The sequence below is a fragment of the Scomber japonicus genome, chromosome 22 (assembly GCF_027409825.1).
Source record: "Scomber japonicus isolate fScoJap1 chromosome 22, fScoJap1.pri, whole genome shotgun sequence".
NCBI lineage: Eukaryota > Metazoa > Chordata > Actinopteri > Scombriformes > Scombridae > Scomber > Scomber japonicus.
Window position 1 is genome coordinate 973746 of NC_070599.1, and position 17047 is coordinate 990792.

General features: G+C 41.0%; 1 pseudogene; it reads right to left on the reverse strand.

Annotated features, from left to right (window-relative positions):
* Positions 1-15100: 15100 nt before the first annotated feature.
* Positions 15101-16791, reverse strand: LOC128384345 (uncharacterized; annotated as a pseudogene).
* Positions 16792-17047: the final 256 nt, after the last annotated feature.

A 17047-nucleotide genomic window follows, 5' to 3' on the forward strand; every position in this document is an offset into this window, starting at 1 on the left:
CCTCAAGCCTAAGGTGGTGAACAGGAGCAGTGTCGCGCTGTTACCTATCCTCCAGACTCCTTTCCTCCAGCACGGGGGAAGGCCGCTGTCCTGCGCTCCACTGAGGGCAGCGGGGGTCACGAGGGTAGGAGAGGTGGTTGACGGGGAGGGTTATTTTGATCTGGACAAAGTAATCGCTAAGTTGAGGGCCGGGAGGGTTAGCTTTAGGCCGGGGCACGTTAGAGTCACCGGTGATAAGCTAGATAGTGCCATGCCAGAGTCCTGGAGGAGGGCTCTCCGGGAGAGGGGGCCGGTGCAGGCGTCCCGGCTGGATTTCCTCCTGTGCCGTCCCACCCTGGACACACCCATCGCAGACCTCACCACCAGAACCACATACAGCATCCTCGCGTCCGAGCTGGGGAGGCGGCCTTCCTCCGAGGCAGCTTGGAGGGGGCTCTTCCCCGGTGAGGACGTGGGGACCATATGGCATAACATCACAAACCGCTACATCTCACACTCCGTTTTTGATTTGGATTTTCGCATACGGCACAGGAGGATTTTTACCGGGGTCGTCCTGCACCGGGTCCACAGGGAGCTCTTCTCCAGGACCTGTGCTGTTTGTGGGCAATTTGATGAAGATATTACGCACTTGTTTGTCTCTTGTCCGTGTCTTGTGTTTTTCTGTTACAGATTTTGAAACAGCACTGCCACTTCATCCCCCGAACACTTACCCCCTGGACTCTCCTCTTTGGACTCCCCCCCCGTCACACCCTCATCAACCTCATCCTGTCACTGGCCCGGCAAGCCGTCTGGACACGCCGCAACATCGCCCTCCACGAGCACCGCAATAGCCCCGTCACCGCCATCGTCAAAACCACACTCACCGCGCACTTCAGAACCCTGGACACCTCCCCCCTCCTGGACTCACTGGTGGAGGGTTGTTCTGTCTGTGTGCGTGATGAGTTGGGTGATCTGCGTTTCTGTTTTGATTAAGTTCAGCATTACTGTCCTGTCTGTTTCATTTGGAGTGAATGGTTGTTACATGGTGTACGTCTATATGTTGTAAGTTCTATGTTGTGTGTCTCTATGTAGTCTGTCTCTATGTAGTCTGTCTCCATGTTGTGTGTCTCTATGTAGTCTGTCTCTATGTTGAATGTTTACATGTGGTATGTCTTTATTTTGTGTGTGTTGATTTTAAATGACAAAGAAATATGTTTGTAAAATTATTGGAATATTTTTGATAATAAGATAAAAAAAAACAAAAACACGCCCCTCACTTCCGGTTTATTAGCGGTGGACTTTCAACCCAGCAGCCTTGTGCTGCCAGGGGGTAAGAAGATCAAAACTGACGGCTTGCAAGATGACGACTACCGGACCGGCCCTGACTACGAGACAGACAACGGACAATAGCAACGTGATGATGGTCGCACATGGCGGTGAGGCTACAGGAGCTACGGCGGCTACTGCTGGTGAAGAGAGCCAGATAGAGGACGTATTGACGGCGGGGCAGAGGCTGAGAGGTCGAGGAGGTAACGAACTGTCGTTGACAAGAAGATTGGGGAAGAAATCTAAAGAGGCTGCGGAGCTCCGTGAAGCAGTAGCAAGAAGAGGGAAAATGGCGGCGGAGGCAGGTGCGTCGCACCCGGGTGCAGCTACAGAGACAATGGTGCTTGGTGATGTCGGTGCAAAGAAACAGAAAGACGATGTATTACTGGCGAAACAGCGGTTGGACGGTGGAGGAAACAATGAACAATCTTTAATAGACAATGTAAGAGACAAATCAAAGGCAGTTTCAGCGCTATATAGCGCAGCAGCGAGAAGAGGGAAAATGGCGGCTGAGGCAAGTGCGCCTCATCTGGACGATAAGAGCCTGGTGCTGCAGGTGGAGGTGGAGGGGGAAGACAATATCACAATGATGGAATTATTAAAGACTATTGATATGAAATGTGGGACAGTTGTCGGCTGCCGCGTTAAAGGTGGACAGAAGTGGGAGATAACGATGAAAACAGAGGACAGCAAACGGACTTTGCTAGATGGACTTCAGATAAAGCGATCCAGGATTCATGCATCGGAGCTATCACGGAAAGTAAAAATTGTGTCTTTTCTGCACTTACCTACATACATAACGGATGAGAAATTGTGTGAGAGACTTAGACAATGGGAGGTGGAGCCTGCGTCTCCTATAAAGAGACGTAAATGGGCTGGGACTGATATTTATGATGGGACGAGATTTTTAAAAGTGCAATTTTCTGACACTGTTTCATCACTGCCATACAGCACAAAGTTTGAGACACTGGAGGGGGTGGAATTTTTTCGGGTCCTCCATGATCACCAATTACAAGTATGTAGGTTGTGTATTCAACCTGGACACATTATGAAAGACTGTCCGGAATTCAAGTGCTTTAAGTGTGGTGAAAATGGACATTATGCTCGTGACTGTGTGATTGAGAGCGCGAAAAAGGACAGTGGATTAAATGACAATGATGTACATGCTGAGGAGGCAAATATGGACAGTAGCGAGGACGTGATGGATGATGATGTGAATACAGTAGAGGAGACGGAGGATGAAGAGTTCGTGGTGGCGGCAGAGCAGGAGATAGTGGAGTCAGAGGAAAAGGATGAGAATGACAGAGAAATGAGGGATCAATCACCGGAGCTGTCTGTGAATGCTGCAAATGAAGGAAGTGAGAGTGCTTCAGTGTCTGAGAGGCAATCTCGTCTCCCATCTCCAGGATTTTCACCGAATGGGAGAACTACGGAGAAAGGAGTGAGGCCACGGAGCCGCAGTAACCAGCGCACGGAGGTGCTGCCCAGTTTAGAGAGCAATACTATGGATGAGACGGACATTGAGGATTTTGTTGTAACTGGAGCACCCCAGCGCTGGTTTACGAGAGATGAACCAGGAGTCTCTCTACCGCGGCGTCTGGATTTTGCAGCGTCTTTAAAAGGGAGGAAGAAGGTAATGAAAAAATGTTAAGGTAAACACATGAGTAGCAGCATCAATGATTTTGTTTATTTTTATGTTTTTGTCCCTTGCTATGATAGATTTAATTTCTTTTAATGTAAATGGCCTGAGAAACATAACGAAGCTTGAGAGTATATTAACATTGTATGATGCTCACATATTATGCTTACAAGAAACTCATTGGGACTCAGTGTGGGAGCAGCGCTGTCGAGCTTTGTGGCCAAGGTTTTCTTTTTTTTCCCAGTCATGGACTGTGTAACTCTAGAGGTGTTTGCGTCATATTAAAAGGGACGGTTTTAACATTGACACTACTCATGTTGCAAAGGATGACGACGGACGATGGATAAAGATCAAATTTCTCAATAATAATGTCGAATACATATTGTTAAATGTATATGCACCAAATGTAGAAGGGGACAGAACTGCTTTTTTTTTCAAATTTTAAAGAACATTGGGAATGATTGTGACATTGTGATGGGTGATTTTAATGTTAAACTGTCGGTGCTTGATGATGCTGACAATGTTTGTTTAAAACAAGACTCATCACGAGCTGCGTTACAGACTTTTATGTATCAAAATGACTTTTGTGATCTATGGCGATCTTTGCATCCAACAGTGAGGGAATTTTCTCGAATACAAATGCATCAAAAGACTTTGCGGCAAAGCCGAATTGATTTATGTTTAGTAAAGAAATCTCTATTATTTCTTTTTAGTACAATGTCTCATAATTTGAATTTTGTAAGTGATCATGTGTTTTTGAGGGTGGAAGGCATTTCAATGCACGTTTACTTTTGAATAAGGATTATATTAAGTGTATTTCTGAGTTAATTTCTTTTGAGAGCTCTAAGGAAACTTTTTTAACAAATATAATAGAAGGGTGGGAGGATTTAAAACTAAAGATAAAATGTAAAAGCATTCAGTTTGCAAAACGATTGTCTTTTCAAAATAAATTAAAGGAGAAAAGGTTGCGTTTACAGTTGATGACTGCAAAGACAATTGAATATGAACATTGGGGAATTTTTGAGTGTTCAAAATTAATTATTTGAGTTAGAAAAATTTAAATGTGAAGGTGCAATATTAGGAAGCAAAGCTCAATATGCAGTAGAGGGGGGAAAAAAAATACTGCTTTTTTTAAATTTGGAGAATACACGTCAATCGCGTGTTTATATTGATAAGATCAAAAATAGGGAGGGGGAAATGGTTAATTCTTTTGTTTCAGTATTAGATACTGTGAAGGTTTATTATGAAAATCTTTTTTGTTCGGAGGTACATGATGTTAATTTGACTGATAAAATTGTGAATAATCTAGATGTTAAGTTATCAACTGAGGATAAAATCATGTGTGATCAAATATTGACTGTGAAAGATATTGAAAGTGACAAGTGGTTGACAAGGCTGGGACCCAGAATCAACGATACGGACGCAGAGTAGCAGGCAAAAAACCAAGGGTCTTTATTAAAGGGAAAAGCAACAAAAACTTCAACCCAAAAAAACCACAAAGGTATCGAAAAACAAAAGGAGGGAGGCACAAAAAATCCTCAATGCCACAGGCAAAACTAGACAGAACAACAGGGCTTAGGAGGCACATGAGGACAGACACTCTGACACTGGGCGATTGAAAAGTGGCAGTATATATGCAGGTGGTAATGATGATGAGGGACAGCTGAGGGAAGGGGCGGGGCAACAGGTGAGGGGAATGAGGTGATTGCAGGAGTGGTGAGACCTGGAATGACAAAAAAAAAGATGACACACACAGAACAGGCCTAAACTGCTGGTCCCGTAACAGAAAATGCAATTGATCAGCTGATTCCTAACAAAAGTCCAGGTAGTGCTGGTCTAACTGCAAATTTTTATGTGTGTTTCAGGTCTGTGTTGGTGCCTATTTTATTAAAATTATATAATGACATTGAGATCAAACAGGTGGTACCTGATATCATGGCTGAAGGTTTAATCACACTCCTTTTTAAAAAAGGTGATCGAACTGAGATGGCCAATTATCGACCAATTACTCTGTTAAACACAGATTATAAAATTTTGATGAAAACAGATTTAAGAGTGTCTTATATACGATTGTTTCACCAACACAGGCCTATAGTGTCCCTGGAAGAGAGGTGACTGATATAATTTCTACTATTCGTGATGTGGTTGAGTATTTGAAATTTACTAATCACGGGGGTATTGTATTATCTATTGATTTTAACAAAGCTTTTGACAGGGTGGAACATTATTTTCTTTTTAGAGTGTTGGAAAATTTTAATTTTGGGGAAAGAATTATAAATTGGTTAAAATTAATGTACAGTACGGCCAAAGCGAGAGTTAAGTGTAATGGGGTTTTAACAGACAGTTTTCTTTTGCAACGATCAGTGAGGCAAGGCTGTCCTATGTCCTCCATTTTATATTCGCTTGTAGTTGAGCCATTAAGTGCAATGATTAAATCTGATAATTTGATAAGAGGCATTGTTTTACCAGGAGGGGAAAAGTGTGTCATCCAGCAATTTGCTGATGACACGACCATTATGGTTCAGAACATGTATAGCATTACAAGGACTTTATGGCAAAGCCTCTGGCTCAGTGATTAATATGACCAAATCTGAAATTATGTTTGTTAATATTCTGGAACCATCGCAGACTGAGCTCAAGTTTACTTTACAAAGTCAGCATTTAAAGATTTTGGGAACTTATGTGGGTAAGGATGGGAGCAAAGCAAGGGATTTGACATGGGAGGGGCATTTGAGGAAATTGGAATCTATCCTAAATTTTTGGCGCTTGCGCAATTTGAAATTGGGGGGTAAAGTCATGGTTGTAAATAGTCTAATTGTTTCATGGTTGTATTGTACGCTTGCAGTGGTAGATTTACCTTTGTGGGTGGTGAAAAAGTTGAATGTTATTATTTCTGTGTTTTTGTGGGGTGCTCCGGTAGGTAAGATCGCTCGTAAAACTTTAGTGGGTTTGTATTGTGAGGGGGGTTTAAAATTAGTTGACATTGTCAGTAAGAAAAATGCTTTCAGAATGAAGATGGTGAACAAATATTTGTGTGATGTCAACAATTATGGTTGGAAACATATTATGAGGTTTTTTTTTAATCATGTGTTAAACATTGGGGATTTTGTATTGTTGATGCAGTTAAAACAATCCATGACTGAGAGGCTTCCTCTTTTTTATAGGGAGGTCTTATCAGCTCATGCGTTTTTTTTGAAACATTTATCTTTTGAATGTACTGATTTGTCTGTGTTGAAGAACATGCCTATTTTTTTGAACAAATATATAGTGAACCGAGGAGCTTTATTATACAGTATGAATATGTTAAAGGCTGGGTTTCTACAACTGAAAGATTTGATGTACGAAGTGTTGCCAGGATTTTATCCTCCTCAGGTAATTTATGATGGGGTTAAAGACATTGATGAGGATATTACAATGACAGCTGTATTAGCTTATTATCGGGTAATTCTAACAAATTTGCCTGTACAATGGTCTGTTTTGATTAATAATACTATTGTCCCACGTTGTAGTGACAGATTACCTGTTTTGCGGTTTTTTAGAGGGGATCAATGGAAGAATTTAGAGTTCATTAAAAGCAAGTTTATTTATGTTAATTTTTGTTGACAGTGGTGCAAAAGCCTGCCTCTTTAGCTTATTGGACAAAAGTTTTTCCATCTTTGGATGTCGATTTAATTTGGAGCTCATGGAAGATAAAGGGCAATAGTTTAGAAGCAGAGGACAGTGATTTTAAGATTAGGCATAACAAAGTGTTTACAAATGTTATTTTGCACCAATTGGACAGGACCATTGAAAGAAATTGTGATATATGTGGTTTGCAGGCAGAAACTTTGTTGCATATGTTTTGTGATTGTATAGAATTGAATGGTTTTTTTGCATCTCTGAAGACTTGTTTAAAAGATAGATTGGGGTTAATATGGCATGTGTCTGACTCCTGGGATGTTTTTTTTCTTTTTGGAGTTTGGGACAAGAGCCGAGTGAAAAATGTAACATTGTGTCGTTTTCTATTGAGCCATGCGCGTCTAGCTGTCAAATTGCGAAGAAATATGGCTCATTATGATCACATAATCCATCCTGTCTGGCCAATCTTTAAGAACATAGTAAGAAAGCATGTGCGCTTCAGAAAATTGCATGGTACTTGTGGCGATCACTCCCACAAAATGGTTTAATGATGATCTGTACGTTTTGTATTTCTTTGCCTTCTGTGTTATATGCCTGATTATGCAAAGTGTTTCCGTATCATCTTAGAAAAAAACCTTAAACATGTTATGTTATGGTATGTGATTGCTCATATTGTTTTTCTACTCACTTCCACCCCCCACCAGTCCAGCCAGCCAGTGGTTTAGCCCCATTAATACCACTCCCTCACAGTCCAGCCTCGCGCGGTTTTCATGTCGGGAGACTTAAGTCTGTATGGCGGGAGTTACAGATGAGTGAGCAGCAGGAGAGACGTGCTCTTCATGTCGTCCATGTCCGCAGCCTACCCCTGGCAAACAGCGCGTGTTGCAGTCCGCGTCGGTTCGCGTCCACTTTGGTTGCCCTCGTGCGGTTTGGATACCGCATCCTCTCCTCTCCTCAGGAAACCACCGAGCCACCGCCGTCCAAAGACCTCCGGACATCACTCTCTACTTTCCCCACTTACTCCGAAACCGTGAGTCGGCTGAAGCCGGGTGTCCAAGTGTGTTTTTTCCGCTTATATTTTTCTTTTGTTTTGACTGGGTTTTTGGGGATGACTGGACTGTGCTAAACGGAGCTACTTCCTTATTTTGATTTTCGTTTGGGATTCCGGGAAAACCCGAGGTGGATTATTTTGCTTTATAAACTGAACTGTTTGAACTGAACTGGACTGATAACCGGGAAAACCCGGAACGGAGCACTCGGTACCATTATTCTTTTGTTTGGACTAGGACTGAGTTGTGAAGAGTTTTGTTTTGCTTGTGTGCTCCAATATAATTTTTGTGAAAATTCAAATGGTGGTGTGGTTGGCATTATTCACGTTTATTTAAGTATTCATTTTGTGTTCTTTTTGTGTTGCATATTTATACCAAATGTGTTGTGGAACATTTCTTTCATGGGGTCATGGTTTCAACATGTATCCTTTGTGGGGTTGAAGAATTAAATTTGCTTAAACCGCTACATAAATAAATAGCGCCCAATGTTAAAGGAACCTTGAAATACTAACACAAATCAAATACTGCAACAACAAATTGTGGTGGACATTAAGGACTGAACAAACACAGAACTGTGTTTGGGGAAATACAAAGTGTATTATTGCGTGGAGACAAACTAAAAAGACTGCAAATAAGCAGTACTGGTTGCGGGCTGTGGGTACATCTCTGTACTAAGGATGGCTTCAGCTCTGGAGGACATCTTGGACTTTCCCTCTGAGGGTCACAAAACAGGACCTGAAACAGAAGGGTCTGTATTAGACAGGGGAGTATTAAAGGACCCGCTACCGATTTCAGGCTCACCAATGACAAGTCACTCTCTATTGGACATGGATTTGTGTGGGGACTCCAACTTGTCCCTGCCTTTGCTTGCTTTGCCTCAAGGTGGTGCTGCTTCATTGGAGGCCACCACTGGGTCAGGGCTTAGGAACTTGGCCCAGGAATCTTTGCATGGTCACATCCAGGAAGGATTCCAGTCCCTTTCAAAAACACAAAGCAGCCATAAGGAGGAACTCAAGCTTGCTCTAGGTGATTTAACAAAAGATCTTACTGCATACTATGATGAGCAACTGCTGGAATTGAGGTTGGCTATGGACAAACAGTTCAATTATGTACGCGATCAATACTCAGCTACATTGAACTGGCGCTTACAAAACCACCATACAGACCTATTAAAAGCAATGAAGGAAATCCTAAGCCCTGTGGTACAAATTATTACGCACCTACAGTCGGAGGTCGGGAAGTGCTCCCAACGTTTGGAGGGGATGATGGGTGAGATGTCCACTATGAGGACGCAAAGTCTCCGCGTGTCAGCACTGGCTGATGCCTCGGTTCAGACTAGTCCTGGTGGTGATCAGGCAACACTTCCCCAGAGGCATCGGCTGCAGTCGACGATGCATGTAGGAGTGTAAGAAGTTCCGCCATGCTCGCCAGATGACTCTCCCATCTCAGGGGATCTGAACCGCCGTTTCATGGGGAAATGTCCTCTGAAACTACAGTTTCCTATCTTTGGCAGGATGGAGGACAGCCCTGACCCACTGTTATACTTGGACAGGTGTAAGGATTTCTTGTCCCTCAATCCACTGTCTGATGGGGAGTTGATGGTGACTTTTAGGAATGTGTTATATGGTACTGCGAGGGATTGGTGGGATGTGACTTGTGTAACTACCCATTCATGGAAAGACTTCCAGTCCCAGTTCCTTTCTGCTTTCCTGTCTGAGGACTATGAGGATGAGATGGCAGAAAGAGTGCGGACACGGGTTCAAGGAGAGGATGAGAGCATAAGAGACTTTGCTTATTTGTATCGGTCATTATGCTGTCGCTGGAGGCCTGACATTACAGAGGAGGCTGTCATCAAACTCATCCTTAGGAACATCAATCCCCGTATGGCCAGCCAACTGCGAGGCAGGGTGGAAACAGTGGAGGAATTGGTCAGATTGGGGCAGCAGCTGGAGAAGGACAAACTGAGCCAGACACAATATGACCTGAGGAAGAAGCAGGGGAACAAGCTGAAGGAAAAAGGGGATCCAACACAGACACCCTCTCCACCACCACAGTCTGTAACCACAGCACGACCCAGCACCTCCTCTCAAGTGATTTGTTGGCGTTGTAAAGGCAGCCATCCTCCTTATGCATGTCCAACTTTCAGTCATCAGAAGAGGAACAAACCTCCGGCCTGGGCACAAAATCAACATCAACAATCAGGTTCCGGAGGGATGACTCACCCATCTGCGAGTGCTCTTGGTCCATCAGTGGGGCAATCACCATCACAAAACCCCTTTCTGTCCTTCACGCCTGCCTATAGGCATGGTGCTGCTCCCACTTTCGGCAGTCCGCTACCGCAGCAGTTAAAGGTGCCTCTCACCATCGGCTCCTGGGAAGGGACAGCCATTCTAGACACAGGATCTTCATATTCATTGTTAAATGAAGACCTGTGGATGAGCATCAAACCACCGGCATCCAGACTTACCCCATGGGCAGGTGTCCCCTTGTACTTAGCCAATGGGAAAAAGGAGCATCCTCTTGGACGGTCAGATGTGGAGATCTGCCTGCACGGAAAGACATGGTTAATACCTACACTGTAAAAAAATTTACCGTTAAATAACAGTAAATTACTGGCAGCTATAGACGCCAGCAATTTACTGTTATTTTACAGTATCCTTACCGTAATCTAAAAAACAGTTAATTACTGTAAAAAATATTACGGTAATGTACCGTATAGAATTTCAGCTTTACAGTATAATACTGTTATAACAGTAAAAAAAAATTACCGTTAAATAACAGTAAATTACTGGCAGCTATAGACGCCAGCAATTTACTGTTATTTTACAGTATCCTTACCGTAATCTAAAAACAGTTAATTACCGTAAAAAAATATTACGGTAATGTACCGTATAGAATACTGTTATTTTACGGTTGCTACTGTAATCTCTTTAAACAGTTTATTACTGTAAAATTTATTAAAACGGTTCCTGTACTGTAATATGATCTTTACGGTATAACACTGTTAGAAGCTAATGATTTTAAAATGTTACATTTCAAAATAAAACCCCTGAAAATAGCTAAATAGAAATTAATATAAACAAAAGATGACCTTACAACACTAGGCATTTATTGAATTCAATACAATGTCAAAGTCATTCACTGTCCTTTTTTGTTGAACTACAACAAGAAATAAAATAAAACATTATTAAATTCAATGTGATAACACATTCACTGTCATTTTTTGTTGAACTACAAGAAATAAAATAAAACATTATTAAATTCAATGTGATAACACATTCACTGTCATTTTTTGTTGAACTACAAGAAATAAAATAAAACATTGAATTCAATGTGATAACACATTCACTCTCATTTTTTGTTGAACTACAAGAAATAAAATAAAACATTGAATTCAATGTGATAACACATTCACTGTCCTTTTTTGTTGAACTACAAGAAATAAACTAAAACATTGAATTCAATGTGATAACACATTCACTGTCATTTTTTGTTGAACTACAAGAAATAAACTAAAACATTGAATTCAATGTGATAACACATTCACTGTCATTTTTTGTTGAACTACAACAACACATGTAACACTATTAAAACCACTGTATTTAACACATTCAAACTATCCCATTTCAAGTAATTAGTAATTTACAAAAATAAAATTTATAAGATAACAATAAACAGGTTCTGAATGACAGATATACACTTATCAGTATTTGTTAATACACAAAAATGAGACTGAAATATACAAAACTGAATAGAACTCTGAGACAAAATACTGATGAATACTTAAAATGACAACATGAACAGTGTGTCCTGTGAACTTGTGAGTATGAGTTTTAGGCTAAATAAAGCCCCACTCGAAGTCTATCAGGTTCTTTATCAGGGTGCCCACATGGGGATTTACAGATGCTGCCTTTTTTTGCACCAGCTTCCCTGTCTTCTTTGACAGCACCTTCCCCTGGCTGGCTTTTGTTCCCTTCTCGGGATTTATGCCCGGGATTTAAGCGCCTGAAAATATAACAGAGAAGCATGTAAGAAATTAAGTGTGGTAAGTACAGGTTATTTTCACTTAATAAAGTACCCCATCACACTCAAAAAACCTTCTGAGATAATGATCTCATTTTCAAGAACTATTTTATGAACATGGGAGAGAGAGAGTCTCTCTCTCTCTCTCTCCCCCTTTACCTCCTACCCCTCTTTATTTCTGTCTAACACAAAAGCCCGCCTCCTTTTGGCAACCATTGGCTGTGATGTGAAGCTCTGCACATGACTGGTGCGATAATTTTATCTGAATGCTCAGGCAAATTTCACAGGAAGAAGAGAACTGCCAATAAGGTAACCGTTTATTTTTTTTTATGCCGAAAGGCATAAGAAGGCAAGAACTCTATTGTTTTTGTGTTGTTTATTATTATAATTATTATTATTATACAGCCTCTTTGAGCCTCAATTTGACCCCCTAAACCTGTTCAAAAACTCAAATTTTGCAGGCACATCAGGCAAAAAAATCGATAAAATGGAAAAAAAAAAGTCAAACTCTCTAGCGCCACCTAGAAACAGTAAAACGGCCACTAGAATGAGAGAAAAAAGATCAAACCAAAACTCAATTGTTTGTCTTAAGATCTACAAATCACACACTGACACCCCTGACCTAAATACAACAGTTTCAATTTCATATCAAAGGGAGCAACTATAATTTAACCCCTTAACATCCTTCGCCCGCCGGCGGGCGATTTGCCCCTCCCGCGACAGAAATTATGATACGCAGCAATATATACAGCTTCAACTTCCGTCAATATAGACATGCTATACATCGTTAGAAAGGTTAGAGTCTCCACAAGGCAACCATCCAGTTGATTTTACAGACATCATGAGCACCAAACTATAAATCATTAATATTTATCGGCATGGTAAACGTGAGGTACATAAAATAAATAGCGACTCCCTACCTTTGAAGCGATCATGAAGCCCAGTTATGTGTCCATTCCTCAATTGTTTATATTCATTCTGTTCATAAGATTCCACTGATCAAAAGTATCAAAATGGTTTTTCATAAAATTATTCCAGCTTCTGAATATTGTCCTGTAAAGTCCATTGTTCACCGTCTGCCAACTTTGATCGTCAAATAAAATCCAAACTTCCCCGAGCCTTAGCGATATTTTCCTTAGTTCCTGTATAGTGTTGTTGGGTATGCTTGTTTTTCTTATCTTCTTACCTACAAAACAAAAGTGTCCCTATCTTTTTCTGTTGAGTTTTCATCCCGGTACACCCCATGAAAGACACCAAGCGCTCCCAGTTTGGAGGACCAATAGACTCGGTCTTCTGTTCTTTGAGGCCCTAGTATAGCCTAGGCTTATTGGCTATCAACATGTCAATCATTCAGGATTGTAGCCAATAAATTAACCTTTCCAACGATGGTAGGCATGTCCATGGGGGGGTTAGTATGACTCAAGCTATGACGCCGCGTAACCAAACTTGCAGTCTCCCTTCTCAGAGCAGAGCGCATGAGCGTAGTAGTGACGCACGCTCGCCCGGACATTTAAACTTTTTTCTACGGCTATTTTGGATATTTTACGACGCCAAAAGCTACAAAGAAGACCAAGTATGTACTGGAAGAGGCTTTGGAGGCTTTGGAGATGATTATAGTATCTGAAGAAAGTGAAGATCGTGAATATGACTCTGAGAAAGAGGAGATGTTTACTGACGGACTTCACTACATCTTAGATCGGTGAGTAACGGTATCTTTATATATCTTATAATGCTTTATAGATTGTATCTGTTTATTTATTAATTTATTTACACATGAATGAATGCTGAATTAACGTTAGTGGGTGGGTGGGTTAGCTTATTCAGAAGTACAGTAGAAAAAAGTGAAAACAGTACAGTAAAGTAGCGTTTCTCAAAATGGCTGCCAGCCACTAAATCAAAACAACACAGGGGTGGTGGGGGAGGGGAGGAGGTCTGATTATTTAGACTTATTTAGACTGTAAAATACAGTAGCGTTTCACAAAATGTCTGCCAGCCACTAAATGACAACTACACAGCACAATACTTAGCAAATTGTCCCCTGGTAGCTGTAGTTTCAACTGTAGGACTAAAGTTATGTAATCCACCTCTTTCTTTGTGTGCCCCTAATTCCACTTTTATTTAGATTTTTTTTATCAAGCTTGTAAACAAATTGAACTGATTTTTTTTTTGACTATTGACTTTACATTAGGCTTTTATTTATTGTGAATGCCCAGACACTGGGTATATTACCCCAATACAATTATTCTGTTTATTACAGTTATTTTTCTGATGTTTTTGTGTAATTGTTTTACTATAATTTGTTTACATCTGTGCATTACATTGTGATTTGTAGGTCACAGACTGACAGTGATGTAGATTGGGAGCCTGAGACTGAGGCAGACAGACCCCCAACCCCCCTCTCCTGCTGTGGGCAGTCGTCAGAAGCGTCAACGATCCTCTTCTGCATCACCTGGACCAAGGACCTGCATCAACATCCCACCCCCACCCATCCACCTCATGTTGCACTGCACCCCCAAACCCAACAGTATTTGCATTACTTTTTACTTTTATACACTTTGTATAGTTTTTGTATGTTGTTCATATTTAGTTCATATTCTGTATATTTTGTATAGTTTATTCATTGTTCATATTTTGTTGATATTGGCACAGTTGTACATATAGTAGTAGTACATTTGAAGAATAAAAAAAATCCTTGTTTGAAATTCAGTTCAGTATAGTCTGTCATTTTTGTTACTTAGCATTCTGTAGTGTCTTGTCACATGACAATATTTCAATATAGCCAGCTAAAAACATGTGGAGACCCCTCCAACCACCCATCAAATGAATGTGTGAAAAAATGTGTTTTGAACCATGGTGAAAGTTTTTATAGTCACCAAAATGCTTCAGCAATGTTTCCAGTGTCACAGAAGTGATTAAATGCATTTGGCACAATTTGGCCATTTGTAGACGTTTTGGAGAGGTTTGGGAACGCCAGTGACACCACTAACTAAAAACACCATAACTTTCATAAGGTTAGGCCTAGAGGTCTGAAACTTCATCCAGGTGTGGTTGACAAGATGTACAAGGTATATGGTATGGTGGTATATGCCTGGCATAAAGCATTGCCTAGTTATTGTTATTCAAAAATGGCATAGTTTAGACGAAGACAAAAAAAATGTTTTTGAGCCATGTTTGAGCTGATGTAGTTTAGGTTGTGTCGGTGCCACATACTGAACAAGCACATTTTCAGAAACTAGAGTTAGCTTTCAAATGAGGTATCATACATGCATCTAGGACTAGCAGTTATTGTGTTATAAGCTTTTCCATTTGGGTATGCCAAATAGTCGAAAATTACCCAAAATAGGTGGATGCTAAGGGGTTAATGATTTTAGTCACAGTTTATAGAAAATAACAATTCAACATTACTGAACAGAGCTGAGAAGAGGAGCAAATAATCCAAACAATATTTATAAAACCAGGAGAGAGTTTACCTCTGAATAAACTCCAACGTCTTTGCAGCTTCCTCTTGGTATTCCAGGTTGAGGACATAGTAAATGGCGAAAACTGCAGCAAGGCCTGTGATGAAGGTTTGGAAGTTGCCTTCACAGATGACATGGCTTTCTATGCTAATCATCCAACGTGCAATGGTCACTTCGTCCCCGGCAACTGATGTTTTTTCACTGAAGTAGTTCATCAACAGCTGGATGACCCGAAGAGCCAACTCCCCATCTTCACCCACGGAGCTGACAGACTGTGCAACTTTGCTTTTTGCTTTGATCCTCAGATACTTCTCTATTCCTTCTCCACACTCATCAATGGATGACTCCAAGGCACGCAACACACTAATGCCAGTTAATAATTCAAAATGATGGTAGAGACCCCTTGAAATAAAAAGGTAAGGCCACTGGATCCTTAAATTTTCAATGGAAGCTGCTGGAGTTTGATTGATTTGGTCACGCTGAAGACAGTAGGTTGTTTTCATGAGATTGATGACTTCTGTTCTGTCACCACTCTGAATACCTTCTGACTGTAGATGTTCATCAATTGTTGCCGCTTCTCCTCTAATGTCTCACTGTTTTCTTCTGGTGGTGGTTCCGGCTGAAACTGTGTATATCCATAAGAGTCAGCTGACTTCGGCATTGGTCCAGACCGCCTTGATGAACGGAGTCGTTTTAATGTCCCTGCACGGTTTATGTTCTCAATCCGTGTTTTAACTTGAGTGAGGAGTGAAGTAAAACCACCACAGATGATGACCCCACCTGGTGTCATGTCAGCAAAACTAGAGGAATACTGCTTAACAATGTTTTGACAGATGATAAGACATTCATTCCGTGTGGGGTTAGGGTTGAACTTCCTTATTTCATCCACAAGGATTCTGATCATCTGTCGTCGCTTGTCAGGAGCAGGTCTCTTTGCATTGGCAATGGCAGATTGCACTTCTTGAGGCATTTTCTCCCATGGAACTTCAAAGGTTTCTTGCCATCTATTGAATCCACTGGCTGATTGACTTACCGCATGCAAAGGACAAGGTGATGACACTTGCGAAGAGCCTGAGCTGTACAGTGAAGATGAAGAAGAACAAGGCAATGGACTGGAGAGCAAAGACAGACTTGCATGTGTTGAGTCATCTGATGAGGTTTGGAGATCAAGTGTGACTGTAGTAGTCTCTGAAACACATGAAAATAAAATATAATACACCATTATTTTCAAAATATTTGCCCCATATGCATTCAAATCAATATCATGAACACTAGAGATTCTGAATTTGTATGGTATTTTTTGTTTTGAATAGACTTAAAGCTACAATAACAGAAATTGCCTTTGGGAGGACAGTTGAGTCTATGGTCAGCCCAAATCATTACTTAATTCTGTGTTCATTCCATATGTTAGCTGAGTGTATACAATGTTGTTTTTGACCAAGCACTGTAGCTTTAACTAGATAGGAAACCTATTAACACTTGATTGATAATTACCCATTTTGAAGGCTTCCAGAAGTTTCCTTTGTTGTATAACAGGCAAGATGTCTCTGATGTCGTCCTGCTGTACATACTTGAGGTCCTCTTTTGATTCCACACCTGAACTTTCAAGAGCAGCAATAATCTGTTGTTGAGTTTCATCAGACAGGCGGGGCAAAGCCTTGAGGATGATGATCTTTAGTTCATCACTGATGGATGACATTATCCTAAAATGTGGGGACAGAATGGTGAAGAGTTAGTAAAGGCATACCCCAAACTAAATACTCAGGCAGTGGGTAGTAATCAAGCAGCTCTTCTTGACTGACACAGTAGTAGGCTTCCTGCATTAGTGTAGTGTGATATGCGTTAATATAAGGTTGACGAACAGCCTGATATACCTCAGTGATAAAGTTCACCTCTGAATTCTTATGAATCACAACCTTTTTAATTTTTCCTACTACAAGGCCATCATCATTGCA